Consider the following 21,970-nt stretch of genomic DNA (forward strand, 5'->3'; position numbering starts at 1 on the left):
TAGTATATGTTATCGCCCGTTACAACATTATAGTCTTTATCATGGAATGTTAAAACATGTATAATACTTTTTATAGTTTATGCAAGCTTATTAAAAATAAAAATATAAGTTGGTTCTCAACTCTATTCTTGAAGTTTTGTAGCTGTCAAATTAGAAAAAAAAAAATTAACCTTGCTTATAATTAGTTATAAAATCTAATCAATTTATTTTTTCCATTTTCAAATCTTTTTTTTATCACTGACATGTATCCGATCATGTGTGAGATGGGGATGGTGGGTTTGATGAATTTGTACAAATATACTAACAAATCTATTTTCACATCATTTTAAAGCTCCAACTTCATATACCATTTCGGCCTAGATTTCTATGAGTTCGCATCAACTAGATGTTTTGGGTCATAAAAGTCAATTTACACTCTAACAACTATTAGTTCTTTTTTTTTAATTTCTTAGTGTTTAGTTACACAATTTGATTCGAATTTTGTTGCTTATTATTTTCCTATTTTAAGATGTCACCCAATGTAATACCTAGGCTTTTAAGATGTCACCCAATGTAATACCTTGAAATAAGTTTCTTTTCATGATGGTGGCTTTATTTCTATAAATAATTTAGTATTCTATATTTTTTTTGTGCAGGCCATGTTTTCTACTACTAAGCTTTAGAAGTTACGTAACTGAGTTACAAATTTTATAGAAGAAAGACGAAAATCGGAGGTATTTTCTTCGGTTTAGTAGTTGTTTTACAAAACATGGTTTGATTTCATTTGGTATAAATAAGATTTGAACTTTTTGTATATTTGAAAAATATGCGACCTTTATGAAGTATAATAATATACAGAAAATTTTATTTTGTAACAAAATTGATGTTAAACGACTTGTGTTATCATTCATAGCAGTTTATTTTGATTTCATTTGTAAAATGTTTTTTTTATTTATTTCAAACATAGACCGGCAAATAAAAATTATATATATTCTTTTATAGCATTTTACCTTTTGAAAATGGTCATTTATAGCATTATACTTTGTAAAATAGTTTATTTTTTAGTATTTCGTACATCGAATGAATTTTTTTTTTTAAATCTTTTTTATAGCATCCTACTTCTTAAAATGGTTCTTTTTTTAAATCGAAATTAGAAGGAGTAGAGAAAGATTATGTAGTTGGAAAATAGTTAGTAAAAGAAAAATATTTAGTAATCTTGGAACAAATATGTGTTTGCATTGGAATATTGTATATAAAGAAGTGAAGTGTTTACTTTTGGAACAGTTGAAAGAGGTATCTGGTTCTCCTAGCACCACATTTTCATTATTGTTATTTTTCATGAGCATGCAAGTCAGTTTGTTCATTGTTTTTTAAGGATGTTTTGTCTCTTGTTGTTTTAAGGTTTCACTTTTGAATGGTTTACTCATAGTAATTTTCAAGTATTGCAAGTGGTTAATGCTTTTGTAGTCACTCTTTCGAAAAAAATGCTTTTGCAGTCAAAGATTTGTTTCATGCTCTATAGGCCGGTGTGCGCTTTAAGTTCTATCAAATTATTGGCTTTAAATTGTTACATCTGATTAAGCATATTCTATATCATATTTTGGTGAGTTTTGTTGGAGTCTCTAAAAGTAGTATTAAAATCACCAAAGATCATGATAAGTTGTTTATATTCAAACGTTTACTATAATTGATTAATAATTAAGACTTTTTAATATAAAAATTTATTTACTGTTGTAACCATGGTTCCCACGGGTTATAACCTATTTTATTGATAAAAGTGATTGTGATATGGTAATTGCCTAATTGGATACAAATAAAAGTTTTCTTGATGAAAACGTGACTCTTGCTGATTTTAGTCGTTTATTATCGTCACCTTTTATTGGGTGCTTTTCTTGTGGTCATCAATGGCAGAAGGTGAAACCAATACTTTGATCTTCTTCTCCACCACTGTAGCTGCTCTATCCTACTCTTATTTCATCTCTTCAAAGCTTCCCAAAGGTATTTACAGGCTCATCTCCCTCATACCCATCTTCTGCCTTCTAGCAATTGTACCCCTCCTCCTCTCCTCCACCTTCGCCACCGCTGTTGCCACCCTCTTCATTACCTGGCTGGCCAATTTCAAGCTCCTCCTTTTTGCTTTCAATCAAGGCCCACTTTATCCCCCCAAATCCTTCATCCGCTTTATCACCATCGCTTCTCTACCAGTCAAATTTAGATCAGATTCCTTCAAGCTCAAAAAGAAATCGCCGTTTAATTTATGGATAGAGATCTTAATTTCCCCCGTACTGATCAGTTTTGTGTATAAAAACAAAGAAAATCTGAATCATCATATTGTATTAGGCATCTACTGTGCACTAGTTTTTCTACTGGTTGATATTCTGGTCTTTGTTTCTAACGCCGTGATATGGGCGGTGGTCGGAGTAGAGCTTGAGCCGCCGTCGGACGAGCCTTACTTGGCGACCTCACTGCAGGATTTTTGGGGTCGGAGATGGAACCTCATGGTAACAAACATCCTGCGTCACACAGTATACAAACCCGTGAAGTCTGTGTTTTCCGGCGAGGAATGGGCTTCAGTTCCGGCGTTGATCGCCACCTTCGTGGTCTCCGGTCTGATGCATGAATTACTGTTTTACTATGTGATGCGTGTGATTCCAACATGGGAAATGACGTCGTTTTTTGTGCTCCATGGTATATGTGTCGTCGTGGAACTATTGGTGAAGAGAGCGTTAACAGGAAAATTTGAATTGCCGGCGATTGTTTCACGGCTGTTAACGGTGGGGTTTGTGGTTGTGACGAGCTTTTGGTTGTTTTTTCCGCCGTTGATAGACGGTGGTGCAGATGTGAAAGTGCTACAGGAGTTTAAACTTTTTGCCGATTATTTGAAAAGTATAGTTGATGAAGTGATGCTGCGGTGGTGAGTTGTGACGTATTCCAACCAAAAAACGGCCCACAACCACCACCACCACCACCACAGCTAGTGGTGTAGGTATGTATATTAAAATGATTATTCTTGCGTAGTTTTGCATAACTTTTCCAAAAAGATAAAGAGTCATATTTTGTGGTACATATATATACACGTTACCGGATCTTCGTCTCATGGTGTCCCTTTTGTGCCCTACAATCAAAACTTTCCTTTTTTAATAGCATGCAATAACCGATGGAAACCATTATTATAAAATTAAATGGCGGTTTATATTAAAAATCATAATAACTTATCAATTATTTTCGTAAAATTATTAATTCATAAAGTAATATGTAATATGATTTTGACGTAAGTTTATAACGGTTGAATAAAATAAATATGTTTCTAAGACATATGAGACATTTTTTGTGTAAATAAATGAGAAAAATAATGATATTATATAATGAAATATAAAACTAAATAGTTTCTTGTCCAGTGGTATCCGGTATTATCCTTCCCTCCATCTTTAAGGTAATAATTTACGATTAGTTTAATATATTTTTTATTCAAAAAAAAAACAAACTGATTATATTTATACTACCACAATCAATGATGTAAATGAAAATTGGTATATGGAAAATTAGTTTACATAAATGGTCCATTTTTTTAAAGGTTACATCAATTGTACATAAGAGTTAATAAAACAATAAACTACAAACCCACAATATTGAAGAAGTACAATTAAATAAGAAAGTACGATACTATGAATTAATCATATTGAGAAGGTGGAGAGAACATAACCAATATCAGAATTTAACAAACAGTATTGAGAAAAGATGACTCATAGCATATTTGAACAAAACAGTATTGAGAATTATTGGATTAAATAGCATGCAACTTAGTTTTGGACTCGTTTCAACACAAACATACAATTATTACAACATACGAAGAAGTAAGGCAAATTCCAACACTTAATTCAGCATAAAGAAAATATCACAATTTAACAAAGTGCGTAAAACATGAAATATAATCATACAAATTTGGTCTTAATATCATTTAAGTTAATTATCTTTGAATTGATTTAACTTTTTCTATCCCACACGAAGGGATAGGCATGCCTTTTATAAATGATAAAAGTTATACAATACATACACCAAGAATATGAGAAATACACAAAAAGCACAACAAATAAATGACAACAAAAAGTTACAGAGACATATTAACATCCCCCTCAAGCGAAAGGGCGGAGGACCGAGACAAAGCTTGGAACAAAAGAATTCAAATTGAGACCAGGAAAGACTCTTAGTGAAAATATCTGCCACTTGAAACTTGGTAGGAACAAATTTTGTGAACAGTTTACCAGAGGTCACAAGTTCACGAATGAAGTGGTAATCTATATCAATATGCTTGGTATGTTTGTGTGCCACCGGATTCTGAGTCATGAACAGAGCACTTTGATTGTCACACAAGAGTGTCGGTCGATCAGGGGCAAGGCACACAAATCACGCAAAAGATTTGTAAGCCAAATAATCTTAGCAGCAGCGGTTGCCATAACACGATATTCTGACTCACAACTGGAGCGGGAAACAGTAGGCTGCTTTTTTGCACTCCAAAAGATGAGATTCCCACCTAAAAAGATGGAGTAGCCATAAGTGGATCGACAAGTCTCAAGACATCAAGCCCAATCAACATTTGAATAGCCCAGAACAGAGGAATGTGACATCTTCGTGAAGGAGAGCCCATAGGAAACTGTATCCTTGACGTATCGTAAAATTCGTTTAACATGTTGCAAATGAGTAGTGGTGGGAGTTTGAAGAAACTGACTGACTTGATTCACGACATACGCGGTGTCAGGCCTGGTAATAGTTAAGTATTGGAGAGCCCCCACAAGTGACCGATAAGAAGAGGGATCCTTACGCGGTTCCCCAACTGTGGAAAATGATGCAGTAGTGGCCAGTGGAGTGTGAATTGGCATCGAGAAGATCAGCTCGTTGAAGAACTTCCCGAGCATATTTAGATTGGCTTAGAAACAAGCCATCATCAGTGCGAGTGACTTCTAGTCCCAAAAAATAAGTAAGACTGCCAAGATCCTTTATTTTAAAATCAAGATTAAGTTGAGCAATGAAAGATGTAATAAGGTTGGGTTGATTGCCTGTTAAAATAAGATCGTCAACATAAACCAGTAAGTACATAATACACGAATCCCGTGTGAAGATGAAGAACGAGGGATCAGATCGACTGCATGAAAACCCATTTTGGATCAAAAAATGACTTAGTCGTTGAAACCATGCCCGGAGAGCCTGCTTTAGACCATAAATAGCTTTGTTAAGTTGACAAACATAATCAGGAAACCGGGAATCAACAAAGCCTAGAGGTTATTCCATATACACATGTTCATTTAAGTGACCATGAAGGAACACATTATTTACATCAAGCTGATGGAGTCCCCAACTATTAAGAACAACCAGGGCCAAAATGACTCGTATAGTAGAAGCCTTCACAACAGGACTGGATATGTGGGAGAAATCGAGTCTAGGTATTTGGCTATAGCCTTGTGCAACAAAACGAGCTTTGTGACGTTCAATGGTACCATCGGAACGGTATTTTGTGCGAAATAACCATTTTGAACCAACAACATTTTTTCCGTTTGGTCTTGGAACTAACGTCAAAGTATTGTTATTATATAAAGCATCGTGTTCCTTTTGCATGGTTGTCATCCAATGTGGGCTTCTGACTGCAGTTTTGAAACCTTTTGGGTCACGGGTTGAGAACAAGGTAGAAAACAAGTCATGTCGAGTAGTGTGTGAAAAGTCAGCACGATATTTTGGTTTAAATATTCCTGATTTTGCCCGAGTCTACATCGGATGAGAAGGAGCACGTGGAAAAGGCGGTATCGGGATAGGGCCAGACTCCGTTGGATGATTTACGGTGCTAATGAATTCGGTTGTGGGATTGGATCGGGATCCAGACGCCTCGTGTAACATCCTGTTTCGGATCGTTCGAGAATTAGGGTTTGTGGGCTGCAACCCGGGCATGAGGAAGTCTCGGGGTTGCGACGAGTTGCTAGAAGCGTAGAGCATCTTGACACCTGTCCGAGGATATGAGATTCATTGGAAACGGAGTTATAGCGAGTAGGCAATGGAAGTATGAAGTTATGGCAGGATAAGTCCTTTAATTGGAAAAGGTAGCAGCGGAGTACGTTGGGCGTACATGTCTGTACGCTTAGCGTACTCATGTGCGTGATCTTCAAGCGGAGCCACCTAGTACATTGGGCGTACCAGGGGGTATGTTGGGCGTACTAGGCACAGAAGGAAAACCCTATTTGAGAGGAGTGTCCCTATATAAAGAATAAGATGGCCTCATTCCTAGCCACCATCCTTAGTCAATAAACCCTCTCAAACCCTAATCCTCGTTCTTGAGCTTGTGTGTGACCATTGTGAGGTTATAAGTGTTCTTGTGGGCTTTTAGGAGTGAAGAAGGAGCATGGAAGTGAATGGAGTTGGAGTCTAGGCTTTGGATCTGATCTTTTCAGTGGCTGGAGCATCATTTGAAGGTATAAAGCTCAAAGCTTTCCCATCCTTTCTATTTTGTGCATGATATGGTCCATTTTAGGGTTTTTGGTCCCAAAGCTTAAGGCTTTATGAGTTGTTGCACTCCAGAGCTTAATATCTGTCCTTTTAAGTATTTCTAGTAGAGATGATACATAAAAATGAGGTCTTGAACGTGAGAATCAACCCATGCATGAGATATGAGCATTCTGAGTTAAGAGAGTAAGAGTTTTGTGTGTTTGTGAGCTTATCAACCATGCTAAGGCTTAAAGCCACTGACTTTATGGAGAAAGAGCCCTTATGGAGTCCAAATGTGGGATTTGAGTTAATGTCTTAATGGGTTAAGACCAAATGAGTAGAAAGAGTGAATCTGGGGAGTACGTTGAGCGTAATTCCTGTACGCCCCATGTACTGCCCTAGTGTCCCTGATGGCCAATATGTATTCGTGAGTACGCTGAGCGTACCAAGAGAGGTACGCCTCGCATAACCTCGGGAGAGCCCATTTATTATTGGGACTTGGTGGGCCCAATGGGTTTTAGGTCATTAATGGGTTGGTTAGTGGGCTACCTTTATACCTAATGAGTGAGAGTTTGGACTTAGTTCCTAATTAGGATAATTGTGGGTTTGGCACAGAGTTAGAGGCCGGTGTGTAGCAACAACATTTATAGAGGTTGTTCATCATCGGAGGTGAGTCTTCTCACTACACTTACTATGAGTGGTAGCTTTTATGTGACTGAGATGCCTTATGTTCTTATCTTGAGTATTGTGATATCCTACATTATATCTTTGTGATTTATGTTGTATGTTATGTTGAGTTTACAGAGTTAGGACCGGAGGGTCCATCAGAGTTGTAGGACTAGAGTGTCCCACTGAGACACGTTGATCAGAGGGTCTTACAGTGATATAGCCTCAAGTGGCTAATGAGTTGTGTGTGGTATTTTGAGGAACTCACTAAGTTTCGTGCTTACCATGTTATGTGTTATGTGTTTCAGGATCTTATTTGGATCGCAGGAGGGCGCCGACTTGATTGTACACACATCAGAGATTGAATCATGATTTAGAGGATCCTGGAGTTTTATATTTATACTTTTGATTATGAGAATTGATGATTTGACATTGTGACATTTTGAGATTTATTACGGTGATAAATATGTTTTAAATTGAAAATTTTGGTTGAAAATTTACGGTGTTACAAGTTGGTATCAGAGCCTTGGTTTGAGGGATTCGGATGCACCTTCGGGTATATCTGGACTCAAACTTAGGAATTGAGAAAAAAATTCAAAAGAAATGATTTTTCTAAAACGATCAAGAGTATCTAAGAGAAAACGAGAAGGGGTAGTGTGTACAATCAGCCAGAGCCCGAACAGTGATTTCCCAAAATACCCTTACCTATTTGTGTTATGAGTTATTATTGAGATATTAGTGATGCATGCTAGGAGATAGGATAGGTATTTCATATCTTAGGGCTAGAGTTGCCTAATTTATGATGCCTTAGCCTAGGAATTTTGCTATCTGTGATGTGCTTCGAGTATGTGCGGAGTAAGAGTATCCAACAAGAATCTTTTAGAAAGAGAGAGAGAGAGAGCTTTAAGTAAAGGATTAATCTAGGAGAGATACCTAGATGAGCATCGGAGGAGCCTACTATGAGTGTAGTTAGATATGTGCAAGGGGTAGAGTTGCTTGAGTTCGGCTACACCTTTTGAGTGCAAGTAGAGCAAGTGGGGTTGTAACCTAGAGTGGCTTTACGTGTTGGTAGAGATTATTTGATGCCCGAATGTTGCTTGCTTTGTGCTTTGTGGGACTCTTGATGATGGGAGTCAGATACTAAGCGAATATGACGATATTCAGGAGGTAGATAGTTGGCATCATAAGGAGTTCTTCAGCAGCTGATGGAAGAGAAGTGTGAGAACCTAGGGAGAGCCCTTAGTCGGATGGGTACGCTGATAGAGGAGAGTATTCGTTGGAGAGCGACCAGGTATAGCGGGATTGGTGATCGGGAAGGTTGAGAAGCTACTTAGGAAATATGGGATGATATGTTTGGAAAGTATGGGTAGATATGGCAGGTAGTATGGCCCCGTACTATTGAAAGTAGAGGACCCATACTTGAAACAGGGAGAATTCCAGATGTTCTAAGTAGCTGACTGAGAAAAGAGATAACATGGTTCGAGTACCATGATTCATAGCAGAATGAGAGGTGACCACATGGTTCGAGTACCATGATTCGTGGAGGCTAGTTTTTCTGGTTCACCAGTTATTTTCCATTGTGATTGATCAAGATGAGATCAAATGTGATAGAGTGTGGGGCTAGAGGGCCATGTCGAAAGAGTTTTAATGGAGCATACCGGAAGAAGGAATCGAGTTAGTTTCCGAGAGATTTAGTGGTGAGATGCCAGTTGGATTCGCAAGACATATGGATGAGTAGAGACGAGACTCTATAGAGAATTGTGGCCTGAGTTGAGCAATCGGCCGATAGTTGAGATGTCACTTTCTGTGACAAGAGTTGCTCTGTTCCCATTTCCTGGGAGAAACAAAACGAGATATTGAGCTTTCGGGTTCAAAGTTTGAGGCAACCCCCATGGGGTAGCATAGGGTTGTAACCTTTCCACCAGAGTATTTGGGCAGTATGTTTGCTGCGAGGTATTCCTTATGCCACGAGAGAACTATTAGTGGAGACTGAGACGAGGACAAATAGATGCCTTAGTCGAGTCAGGCATGTTTTTAGCAGCAATTCCAAGTGATCAAGAGGAGTATACTAGGGCAGTGGCCCTCGTCGTTATGCTGTGTATCGGCTGCGAGAGTGAGGTCTCATGCTTTGATGATGATTCCTGTATTGGGAGGATGGTCTAGGAGTCATAGACGAGGTGTGTGATAGTGCATTATTTCCGGACCAAGAGTCAGGATTATTTCGGAACAGTTGGGGTATCCGGCGGTGTGACGGTCTGAGGCTTTGAGATGTCTAGAGGCAGACACGTCGAGAGGATTTTGAGATTTTTTTATGAGTTACAGGTTATTTGGAGTTGCTTGGCTTCCATCAAGAAGATCATTGATGTGATTACGTGGTACGTTTCAAGGGTTGAGTATGATGTAACTGATGAAACTGTGTATGGAGTAGACTGTGGGTATGCCAATTGGTGATGGGTCGAACCCTGAGTGGGGGAGGACTGAGTATTTTATGAAGAGGATCAGAGATTTGTTCAGGTACTGTTAGATAGTTGGTTATGGAGATCAGCGGTTCGAACACAGGAAATTTGGGTTATTGGTGGATGAAGCGAGGTGCAAGTTTTGCAAATGTTGAGTTCGAGGCAATTGGATCACTAATTTCAAGGTGCAATTGCTGAGATTTGTGGGTATTGGTATAGATTGTGATTTATACTCCAGGAGGGGCAGCAGTTGATTTGTCAACCAATTGCAGAGTCGATATGATTAGTTATGTACGGATGGTGATCAGTAGAGGATGGAGCTTTGGATTTTCGTCCGAATGTTTTCAGTGGTCGACGATTTATTTCGTGTTTCAGTTTGTGAGATGAGAATATTTCGAGGTTTCAAGTTGCGTAAGTGGAGGATCAGTGGTTGAGGCAAGACATCGTGAGATGTTGTGATGGTGTACCGAAGTACCCGAGCGATTTTATTGTTCCAGTGGGAACCCAACAGTTAATTATCGTCAGAGTGGGACTGTCTAAGGGTGTATATGTGTTGAGAAAATTGCCTTGACTATGAGAACTTACATCACGAGTGATGGTGCATAAACCGAGAGGGTGTGTGCACTTATCTATGTTGGGTTGTGGAGCATGAGTTAGTGAACTCATTGTAGTGATGACTTGATGATGAGATTATGAGCTGATAAGGGAGCAAGTGGATCCGAGTGGGGGGAATCACTTTGGATTATAGGGGAAAAACCATGGAGTGAGCCCATGGCGAGTCAGTGAGTAAGATAGTGTTGTAAGACTATGGGTATCCATAACATCCATGAGGTAGTGAGAGAAAGGGTATCATGTGACTGCGGAGAGCCGCAACATACGTAAATCAGAGAAAGGTTATCGTGATACTGCGGGGAGTCGTGATATTCACCAGTCAGCGAGGGAGTGTCGTGATACTGCCGGGGGGGGGGGGATAGTATTCACTGGTTAAAGAGAGAATTTTGTGATATTGCAGGGAGCCGTAGCATACTCGAGTCAGTAAGAGAGTGTCGCAAGACTACGGGGTAGACCGTAGCACTCAGTAGTCGTTAAGGGTGAATACTGCCCTGCCGGGAGCTATAGTATTCACTAGTCTGAGCATGACGTAGGGGAGTCCTTAGGCTTGTGCAACCTTACCACTTGAGTCTTCGAGAACTTAAGTGCCGAACCAGGAGCGAGACTGGGGTCTCTGTGTCGGTCGAGAATTGTTATATCCCAGGTTGAGAAGGGATTATCATAATTGGAAGGAATTAGAGAGATGGTGTATGCTTAAATTCGCGAATCTTGGGTCATGAGTTGAGTACCAGATTGGAATTGAGTGGTTCCAATTCTGCTAGTGAATCAGACTCTCGAGTTTGAGTCTGGATTCGTTCGTGTGTTGAGTAGGCGAGATGAGGTTTCGGATTCGTAGATGGGTTCATTTGAGAAGTATTGTTCTCCACCAGATGTCTTAGACCCGAGTGAGTCAGTTTTATCGGTATGGGAAGAACCGCAAGACGTGTGGAGTCAGTGGTTGGTAGATGACAGAGGTCGAAGGTGAGACGATTTCAAACGAGTTGTAGTATTCGCTTGGGGTAAAGCGAACTTCGTGACTTGTGTGTCATGTTGATCCAAGATAGTTACTCTAAGAGGGAAGTCGGTGAGACCTTCTTGTTATGAAATGAGTAACCTTGGAGGTTCATCTATTAGGTCGAGAGCTGACCTGGTGCTTAGTGTTGAAGGGAATGTTTGAGAGAGAGCTAGGGCTTGGGTCTATAGAGGCCATAGGATACTTCCAGGCAAGTATGATCTTTTTCTTGTGTTCGATGTCAGAGTTTTTTGGGTTCATCCTCTTCGATGAGTTCTGATAGTTGTTCATGCAGTGGGTCCTGGAGGGAGGGGGAGATTATGACCTTTCTGTTCCTTTTAAGTTGCAATCGGGATTGATTAGAGAATCAGGGTTTGAAGAGTTTTCTTAGAGTCTGTTAGTCGATGAGCGATTAGCAGGATGGTGATTTGCGAGGGTGGTTTGGCAGGGAAATAGACCGCTAGAGTTTTCAAGTGCCAGAGAGTTATATCGAGTACCGCAGCGGCAGTTGGGTCTGTCCTTCTTCGGGTTGGAAGTCCCTATTGGGATCGAGTGTCTTTGGAAGTGATTGTTGTATGATATGAGGACCTTCAGTGGTGCATCTCAGGTTTTTGGGCTCGATCTATGTGTTGGTAAGGAGCGATTTTGAGGGCGAAATCTAATTCAAGTGCGGAGAATTGTAACATCCTGTTTCGGATCGTCCGAGAATTAGGGTATGTGGGCTGCAACCCGGGCATGAGGAAGTCTCAGGGTTGCGACGAGTTTCTAGAATCGTAGAGCATCTTGACACCTGTCCGAGGATATGAGATTCATTGGAAACAGAGTTATAGCGAGTAAGCAAGAAGTTTGCAGTTATGGCAGGATAAGTCCTTTAATTGGAAAAGGTGGCAGCAGAGTACGTTGGGCGTACGTGTCTGTACGCTTAGCGTACTCATGTGCGTGATCTTCAAGCGGAGCCACCTAGTACATTGGTCGTACTAGGCACAAAAGGAAAACCCTATTTCAGAGGAGTGTCCCTATATAAAGAATGAGATGGCCTCATTCCTAGCCACCATCCTCAGTCAATAAACCATCTCCAACCCCAATCCTCGTTCTTGAGATTGTGTGTGACCATTGTGAGTTTATAAGTGTTCTTGTGGGCTTTTGGAGTGAAGAAGGAGCATGGAGGAGAATGGAGTTGGAGTCCAGGCCTTGGATCTGAGCTTTTCTGTGGCTGGAGCATCATTTAAAGGTATAAAGCTCAAAGATTTCCCATCCTTTCTGTTTTGTGCATGATATGGTCCATTTTAGGGTTTTTGGTCCCAAAGCTTGAGGCTTTATGAATTGTTGCACTCCAGAGCTTAATATCCATCCTTTTAAGTGTTTCTAGCGGAGAGGATCCATAAAAATGAGGTCTTGAACGTGAGAATCAACCCATGTAAATGAGCATTTTGAGTTAAGAGAGTAAGAGTTTTGTGTGTTTGTGACCTTATCAACAATGCTAAGGCTTAAAGCCACTGACTTTTTGGAGTAAGAGCCCTTATGGAGTCCAAATGTGGAATTTGAGTTAATGTCTTAACGGGTTAAGACCAAATGAGTAGAAAGAGTGAATTTGGGGAGTACACTGAGTGTAATTCCTGTACGCCCCGCATGCTGCCCCAGTGTTCCCGATGGCCAATATGGATTCGTGAGTACGCTGGGCGTACCAAGAGAGGTACGCCCCGTGTAACCTCACTGTGGGCTTTTGGGCCAAGTAGAGTGTTGGGCCTGTAGTTTGGGCTTGTTGCAATAGAGTCTTGGACCAGAGGATTATATATATCTTTGGGCCCTTGTGTTGGGCTTGCCATTAGATGTGAGAGTTGGGCCTCAGGAGAACCCATTTATTATTGGGCCTTGGTGGGCCCAATGGGTTTTAGGTCATTAATGGGCTGGTTAGTGGGCTACCTTTATACCTAATGAGTGAGAGTTTGGACTTAGTTCTTAATTGGGATAATTGTGGGTTTGGCACAGAGTTAGAGTCCGGTGTGTAGCAGCAACATTTATAGAGGTTTTTCATCATCCGAGGTGAGTCTTCTCAGTAAACTTACCATGAGTGGTAGCTTTTATGTGACTGAGATGCCTTATGTGCTTATCTTGAGTATTGTGATATCCTGCATTATATCTTTGTGATTTATGTTGTATGTTATGTTGAGCTTACAGAGTTAGGACCGGAGGGTCCATCAGAGTTGTGGGACTGGAGTGTCCCACTGAGACACATTGACCGGAGGGTCTTACAGTGATATAGCCTCGAGTGGCTAATGAGTTGTGTGTGGTATTTTGGGGAACTCACTAAGCTTCATGCTTACCATGTTATGTGTTATGTGTTTCACGCTCTTATTTGGATCGCGGGAGGGCGCCAACTTGATTGTACACACATCAGAGATTGAGTCATGATTTAGAGGATCCTGGAGTTTTATATATTGTTTTGATTAAGAGAATTGATGATTGGAAATTGTGACATTTTGAGATATATTACTGTGATAAATGTGTTTTAAATTGAAATTTTTGGTTGAAAATTTACGGTGCTACACATCGTCAGAGACTCACTCGGAACTTGGCTCAGAGACTGGCGTAGAAACTGCCTGGTTCTTAACAGGCAGATCCGGAGTGGATATGTCATCAGAACACATGCCACAAGGGCGTGGCGGCTCCGGTTGGGTATCATTGATATGAATCGGCTGAGAATTCGATGAGCAAAATGGGTTATCATCTAGAAAGGAGTGTAGGGGCAATAAGAGAGATGTTTGCACTGATTTATCCTCAGAAAACGAGAATATGCATTCATCAAAGCGAGCATGACATGTAATGTATATCCGAGAGTTAACAGGATCAAGACACCGATAACCCTTGTACCGAGAGTAATAGCCCATGAAGATGAAAGGGATGCTTCGTGGAGCCAACATATGGCTCGAATAATCACGTAAGTATGGATATACACAACATGTGAATGCACAAAAATTTGCATACGAAAGCTTGCGGCAAAATAAGTCCTCGAATGGGGATTAACCATCCAATACATGAGTTAGGAGACGGTTAATAATGTAGATTGTCGAGGTAAACGCATCCACCCAATATGAAGGTGGTAGGTGACCATTAAAGAGCATAGCCAATCCATTTTCAATCACATGACGATGTTTCCGCTCAACTCTCCCATTTTGTTGAGGGGTATACGGACAAGAAAACTGGTGAAACGTCCCATTGTCTTCAAGGATGTGACGAACATTATGATTGGTGAACTCCGTTCCACCATCGCTTTGAATTAACTTGATTTTTCGAGAAAACTGAGTTTGTATAAATTTTATGAAAACCGAAAAAAAATGCTTGGAAATTTAGGCTTCCTTTTTAATGGATAAATCCAACTAAAGCGTGAGAAATCATCCACAAACAATGCATAAAAACAATAACCATCAACCGATGTAACCGTGGATGGACCCCATAAATCACAGTGAATGAGATCTAACGGGTGCAATGTTTTTTGTTCATTAATTTCAAATGGAAAACGGTGTCCCTTAGACATTTGACAAGGTGAGCATAGCCTTGGTTTAGGTAAAATGGAGGTAACAGATAAACATTCCGGTTTATTTAAAAGTAAAATGGTGTCAAATGACACATGACCCAATCGCAAATTTCAAAGTTCAAAGGAGGCCTTCAATTGTGATTCAGCAACAAAAGCATGAGATCCTGAAGTCAAGACATACAATCCATTTTCACATTTTCCGTTGGCCAACACCTGTTTCGTCTTGCGGTCCTGAATACAAAAATGTGGTTGCGAAAATAACACATCCAAGTTATTGTCGGTTGTTAACTTGCTAATAGATAATCGGTTTTTCATAAGATGAGGAATCACCAATACATCAGTCAAGAGAATACGATCTGAAATTGAAGTATGACCAACATGAGAAACAGAAAAGTTTATTACCATTACCAAAAGTGACATGTGCTTGGCCTGCATGCAGGGTAGCTTGCGGTACAATATCTTTAGATGGTGTCATATGATCGGTGGCTTCGAAGTCCACAAACCAATCAGGACCCGAGGAGGTGACATGACATTGAGCATGAAATGCCTTAGCGAGATCAACATCAAAGGAGACCATTTTTGAAGCAAACTAAGCGAAATTGGGACAACATTTGGTATAATGACCCTCAGAGCGACATAATTGACAATGGGGCGGTCGTCTACCCCTTCCACGACCACTGTAGTTACCACCTATTTGGTTTTTACCGCCATCATGACTGCGCATGTTGACCTGGACGAGCAGATTGTTCAGCAGCAAAATCCACAGCGGTAGGAGTCACACCATGAAAGGAGCGCATAAAAAGTTCATGTGACTCGGCCTGAATAAGAAGATCTCGAAATAGAGGGGCGGGACGAGTGGGGCATTTTTTATCGTGTTACTGTTTGGTAAATAAATTTGGTGGGGCACTTTGGCATTGTATGATTAGAACGTGCTTATTGTTGTTCTTGTCTGAGTTATTTTACATTATAAGTTTTTACCACCAGTTGTTTAGTGCATTTATTTCTATCGTTTACCTGGTTAAGTTACTTTCAAGTCAAAAGTTATAATTACAAATCTTTGTTATCTATTGAGTTAAGTACAAATATATGGGTCTTTTGTAAAGTGGGTGTTTACGTGGTTCATGTCGCTTATGAACTTCTAAGTATAATATATTTCTTACAACTATGACATTTTTTAGATGATCTTATATTAAAATTAGTATGAAAAATGGTGTTGTATGCTATGTTTTGCTTTCTGTCCTCTATACAAGATTGTTAATATGTCTCTGTAACTTTTTGTTATCATTTATTTGTTGTGCCTTTTGTGTATTTCTCCTATTCTTGGTGTAAGTATTGTGTAACTTTTATCATTTATAAAAGGCATGCATATCCCTTCGTGTGAGATAGAAAAAGTTAAATTAATTCATGGTATCAGTCGCTTCGTATTGAAGTTATGAATGCAGAAAACACACAAATTAATCATTTAATGAATAACCGTTGAATTACCTGATGTATTGAAGTTATTTGGAAAAAAATGAAGATATCCAACAACCGCAACAACTTCAATAAAATGATATAATGATGATTGAAAGGGTAAATTTAAGAGACGGTAAATGCTTTAAATATATAGCTACTTTATTCTAAAATAATGTTTATTAATTTGTTAGACAAAATCGATTTACTTTACTTATTTTAAGGGATGAAGTTAGTAAGGTAGAATTTCATATATGCCCAACCTAAACATCTAAATATTGTATTTGCCCGACTTAAACTTTAAATATCGTATTTGCTTCTTAATGCATTTTAATATCATATATTGTGACACCCATAAAATTCAAGCCAATTTTAAACTTTTCAAAGACATTTAAAACCAATAAGTATTACAAATTTGTTTCCAAAATAGTCTATATCAGAGTTTTCCCAGAAACCATAACAAAATATGAGGAGTTGTACGATCACGCCTTTGCCTTGCCGCGATCCCCTGATGTACCTGAAACAATAAACTGAAACTATAAGTCCGAAAGCTTAGTGAGTTCCCCTAAAATACCCGTACCTACAACAATACACATATAATCATCGACAAAATACTATGGGTCCAGTCAACTATCGGGTTGAAATAGCCCACAACCAACAGGTTGGAATGCCAACATACTATGGGTCGAATCATCCTCGAGATGGAATACCCCAGACCCACAACCAACAGGGTGGAATGCCCACATACTATGAGTCCAATCATCCTCGGGATGGAATACTCACGGCCCACAACCAACCGGTTGGAATGCCCAGGTCTATTGGCTTTCGCACAAAGCAGATAAGCCTCAACTGCCAAACAAACATGTGCATGTATAACATGTAGTCACATTTAACAGTCTATAGACAATAACTGATCTAACAGATCATACCACATATCACATAATACCATCCTATTCACCAGTATATGATCTAACAGGTCATACCACATGCCAAATAATATCCTACCCTTTAGGATACCGAACTAACAGATCATACCACATACCATATACTATTATCCTACCCTCTAGGATACCGATGTAACAGATCATACCACATACCATATAATATTATCCTACCCTCTAGGATACCGATCTAATAGATAATACTAGCATAACATAACCAGATAACAATCCAAAGGGCCGGCCTTGGTGCCTTAGACCCTTGAGTATAGTGAAGATAACTCACCTCGCAACTGCTGACTGGAAATAGAAAGCTCAACTCTCGAATCACCACCACAAACTCCACCACCTATATCCAACACATCACAAAGTTCATAAATTCCCAAGATACCTCCAGAAGTCAATTGGTCAACCCTTGGTCAAAGTCAAAGTAACTTGTCAAGGTCAAAAGTCCATGTTAGCCTTCAACTCGTCGAGTATCCTCAACTACTCGCGAGTTCTTGCTTAACTTGCTAACTCGCCGGGTCACTCAACTGACTCGCTGAGTCCAAGGCAATCTTCATCGGACTCGCCGAGTCACTCATCTGACTCGCCGAGCCCACGACCATCTTCATCGGACTCGCCGAGTCGACTATGCCACTCACCGAGTCCCTACAAACCTCCATCCGTATAGATGCTTTTTAAGCCATGCAAAGGCTCTAAATTGTAGACCCAACCTTCCCAGACATGCTTATCACGTAAAGTTGCAAACTTTACATCATGTAAAGTTGCAAACTTTACATGCATGCAAAGCTTTAAGGCCCTAAAATGACAAAACTAAGCTTGCAATGAAATCTAACACTTGAGGGAAGGCTCATACTTGCCCAAGTTGATAACTTTATGAATCTAGAGGCTAAAGGGAGTCCAGATCTGAAGTTGCAACTTCAGATCTTGGCTCAAACACAAGAAGCCTTTCCTAAAACCCACCAAAAAGGGATTAAAGATGAGATGAGCCAAAGAGACAGCCTAATACCTTCCAGAGAGTGTCAACTGAAGTAGATCTTTGCTTCCTATGAGTTCCTAGCTTCAATTTACTTGTTTCCCCAAGTGTTCCTCACCAAGATCTCTCTTCCATGATCTATCACAACAAAGAACACACACACACACGATTTAGGGTTTAAGGGTGCCAAGGAGCTGTAAAAGGGAGGCTGGGGAGGGCCAATGATCCTTTAAATAGGGTGTAATACCCTGAAATTTAGGGTTTCATCTGCCAGCTCGTACTCATCGAGCCCCTTCTTGGACTCGGCGAGTAGGTCACTAAAACACGTGGAGAAACCCCCTGCTACTCGACAAGTAGGGCAACCAACTCGTCGAGTAGACCTTGAAATCAAGAATATTCTTATATAAATCAATACCTGAGAGTCGGGGCGTTACATATATATACCCAAATCTTTTCTTTTTTGATGATTTTTATTGATTTATAATCATTTTACCATTTTAAAATCAATAAAGCTAAAGAAACAACTAAATGGACAATAATACCCTTCCACGTTTAATTCACAGGAGGTTTCAGACGATGTTTTATGGTTGTCTTCCTGGAGTCATCTTCCTTTCAATTGTCATCTTCCTCACGATCCATTCAGTCTCCTCACGCATTACTTGTAGATAAAAACAATAGGGTTTGAAAAACGATATATTAATTAGCCACAACACAGCAGGGGGTGATTGAAATCACCATGGTCATGCAGGAAAAGAAAACATTCACTCACTCCTCAATAGTGGAGAAATATGTTCGCACCAGAAGGAAAACTTCCAGATGGTGTTAAATTTATGAAAAAAGTTCGCAGTGGGGTATGCATGTTCCTATTCCTTGCTTAAATATTAGATTTCACTACATTGCATTTCAATTTAGTACTTAATTTCTCATAATTGATTTGTTGGGAGTGGATGCAAGTATCAGGTCAGAAGTTTGGCCTTTCCTACTTAGAGTGTAAGTATAACATATCCTTTCTAAATTTTGTTACACAATTTTTCTCTTTCATTTCCAAACTTTATGTTCTTTTTTTACATCATTAGTATGTCGGAGAGATCGATTAGTTGTTGCACTTGTGGCAAGCAATTGTTCCAATATTGCAGCCAAATCATAAGGATATGCCCAAATGGATGTGCATAATCTAAATCTTGTTTCTTGATTGGTGTCACAGAAAGGCATCAACACCATGGGAAAATGAAGTTAAAATCTTGACTAATAATGAAATAGAGGGTAACAGTAAGGATGGTTATAGATAGAGAGGAAGATGATCTGTGAGAAAGACGACCAGAAAACCTCCTGTGATTAAACATTTGATTTGTAAAGAAAGGGTATTATCGTCCATTTAGTTTTTTTTAATTTTAATGATTTTAAAATGGTAAAAATGATTATAAATCAATAAAAATGATCAAAAAAATAAATTTGGGTATATATGATATTAAAAAACATTAAGAAAGGAAAATACGATATTTAAAGTTTAGGTCGGGCAAATACAATATTTAGATATTTAGCAAGTGCATATATGAAATTCTGCCAATTTTCAAAGTTATCAAATCTATCCTAATTAACTTACACAAAGATATATGTTTTCTTATTATAAGGGATTAGAATTTTAAATTTCAACAAGCTACCCTATTTAATAAGATAAGAGCTAGTTGTAAGACTCAAGTATTACATGGGTTAATTTAAAAAAAAGTTAAATATATACATATATATATATATATATATATATATATATATATATATATATATATATATATATATATATATATATGTATGTATAAATATTTGAGAGCTTTGAATTTATAAGAAAATAAAAAAAATGAATTATTAAAATTGAAATGTTGTTTTTATGTTTTTAAATTAAAATAATAATTTATGTTAATAAGCAAAAAATTTTGAAAATTTTAAATTAGAAGATGTGTCCATTAATGAAATTGATATCCATTTATTACAATATTTATTGTAATTATTACATTAAAATATTATGTGAAATTTAATAAAATAAAAACCCATAAAATGGCATGTGAAAAAAAAATTAATTCAAACTAACCACATAATGACATTTCGCAAAAATAAATGAGAATATAACATGTGACAAAAAAATATTTATTTATTATAATAGCCTAAATGATGATTAGAAAATATAAGTGATTAGGGTCAACGAAATTTAAAATTGAAAATGTTTGACCTCATATAACAATGCATATAGTGGTTATCATATGTTATCTTACAATGGAAAAGTAATATAGTGACAAATGACATCATATTAATTATACGATGTATTAGAGTGCTACATGACAAAACAAAACTATTATTGTTTTAAAATAGTGTTACTATTTTAAGAGATTTTTTTTTCTATATAATATATTTTAAAAAAAAATACAAAAAATTATTATTTGTTTCGTTTAACGCATTCTAAAAAATTGAAAGTTTTTCTTTAAGATGTTTCATATATATATATATATATATATATATATATATATATATATATATATATATATATATATATATATATATATATAGGGTTAGGTTCATGTGAGACCACTTGATTTTGTGAGACGGGAAGACCAAATCTTGACCACTCATCCTAAATAATCAAAGGCTAATATTAATTCAGGTTAAACCATAAAATAGGCGTTGACAATTTTGTAAATTAATGGAACTTTGGGATTAGATCAAGACATGGAGGGGCATTAATGGAATTTTGCATTCTTTTTCTTTCAACACACAAAAACAAACACCCGGTATGAACCCTAAAACCCATTTGATCCAAATCTCGATCATCGTTCTGCTTCCAAAATCCCGATCATCATTCTGCTTCCAAATCTCGATCATTGTTTCAGACTCTAATTCTGATTATACCTAAAATTCATCTTCCGATTATTACACGAAAACCACTCGATAATCAACTAGAACATTAAAAACATTTCGATTTTGAATTTGATATCGAATCAAATGGCTCATTCTACAGATTCTGATTCTGATTTTGTATCAACAGCTGTTCCAAGTAAGTATAATACTACAAACCTCTTGTTCTTACACAATAAACCTATCTGTTCTTATTATAGAAAGTTTTTTCACTTTAAATCGTGTTGTGTATTCAATAAATGTGTAATAATCGAGATAGTTCACTAACTATTTATATGTCGAAGTCAGTATGTAAAGGAATATATCATTATAAAGCATACAATCTAAACCTAAATCTCAGTGTGTGATTTATATAGAGTCTATGTATCTAAATGTTAACTGTACAGAGTGTTCTAATTATTCCCCCATTTCATTTGATCTAAATATTCTTAATCAAAATCAGCAAAGATGTTATGTTATTCTAACTAATTGTTCATCATTTAATTAGATTTAGATCCATAAATTGTCTAATACTATAGATTTTGGTAACACAAATCTCTTATTATGATTGTAGTATATTGTTTAGCCAAAAAAAAAATCTTTGTATTCTAGTGAATTTTATGTTGATTGATAAATAGAAATTTGTTGTTATGTATTTATAGAACTGTGACCAGATTATATATCATAAACTAATATGAATTCTAATGGAATTTGATGTTATTGATGCAGCTAAAAAAGTGCAAACAAATGCAACTGTAAGAAAAACAGGGAAAGAAATCTATATCGATATAGGTATAAATTGTGATTACTTTTAGATTATATATTATAATTGCTTTTATTAACCTCTAAATGCTTTTAATAAATATTCTAATTGTTTTTATTTGATAATTTTCTTCATACAGATTCAGCAAGTCAAGATAGGGTTAAAAAAGGTATGAACACCCTTTCTTTCAAATAATTCATAAAAAAAAAACAAATGTTTGGATTTATTTTTCTAATTGATTTTAATTGTAA

At 37.7% G+C, this 21,970-nt stretch overlaps 1 pseudogene across 3 annotated transcripts; it reads left to right on the forward strand.

Moving 5' to 3' along the window:
* Positions 1-1,749: 1,749 nt before the first annotated feature.
* On the forward strand, positions 1,750-21,732 carry LOC145017229 (putative long-chain-alcohol O-fatty-acyltransferase 5 pseudogene; annotated as a pseudogene). 3 transcript variants are annotated; one of them, XR_013666436.1, is made up of 2 exons: positions 1,750-2,965; positions 21,686-21,732. The product of XR_013666436.1 is annotated as a putative long-chain-alcohol O-fatty-acyltransferase 5 pseudogene, transcript variant X3 (transcript). The 3 variants fall into 3 exon arrangements; XR_013666435.1 differs by lacking the exon at positions 21,686-21,732 and adding an exon at positions 15,147-15,728; XR_013666433.1 differs by lacking the exon at positions 21,686-21,732 and adding an exon at positions 7,422-7,609 and having other exon boundaries at positions 1,751-2,965.
* Positions 21,733-21,970: the final 238 nt, after the last annotated feature.

This window comes from Lactuca saligna, chromosome 9 (genome assembly GCF_052625555.1).
Source record: "Lactuca saligna cultivar CGN05327 chromosome 9, ASM5262555v1, whole genome shotgun sequence".
Classification (NCBI taxonomy): domain Eukaryota; kingdom Viridiplantae; phylum Streptophyta; class Magnoliopsida; order Asterales; family Asteraceae; genus Lactuca; species Lactuca saligna.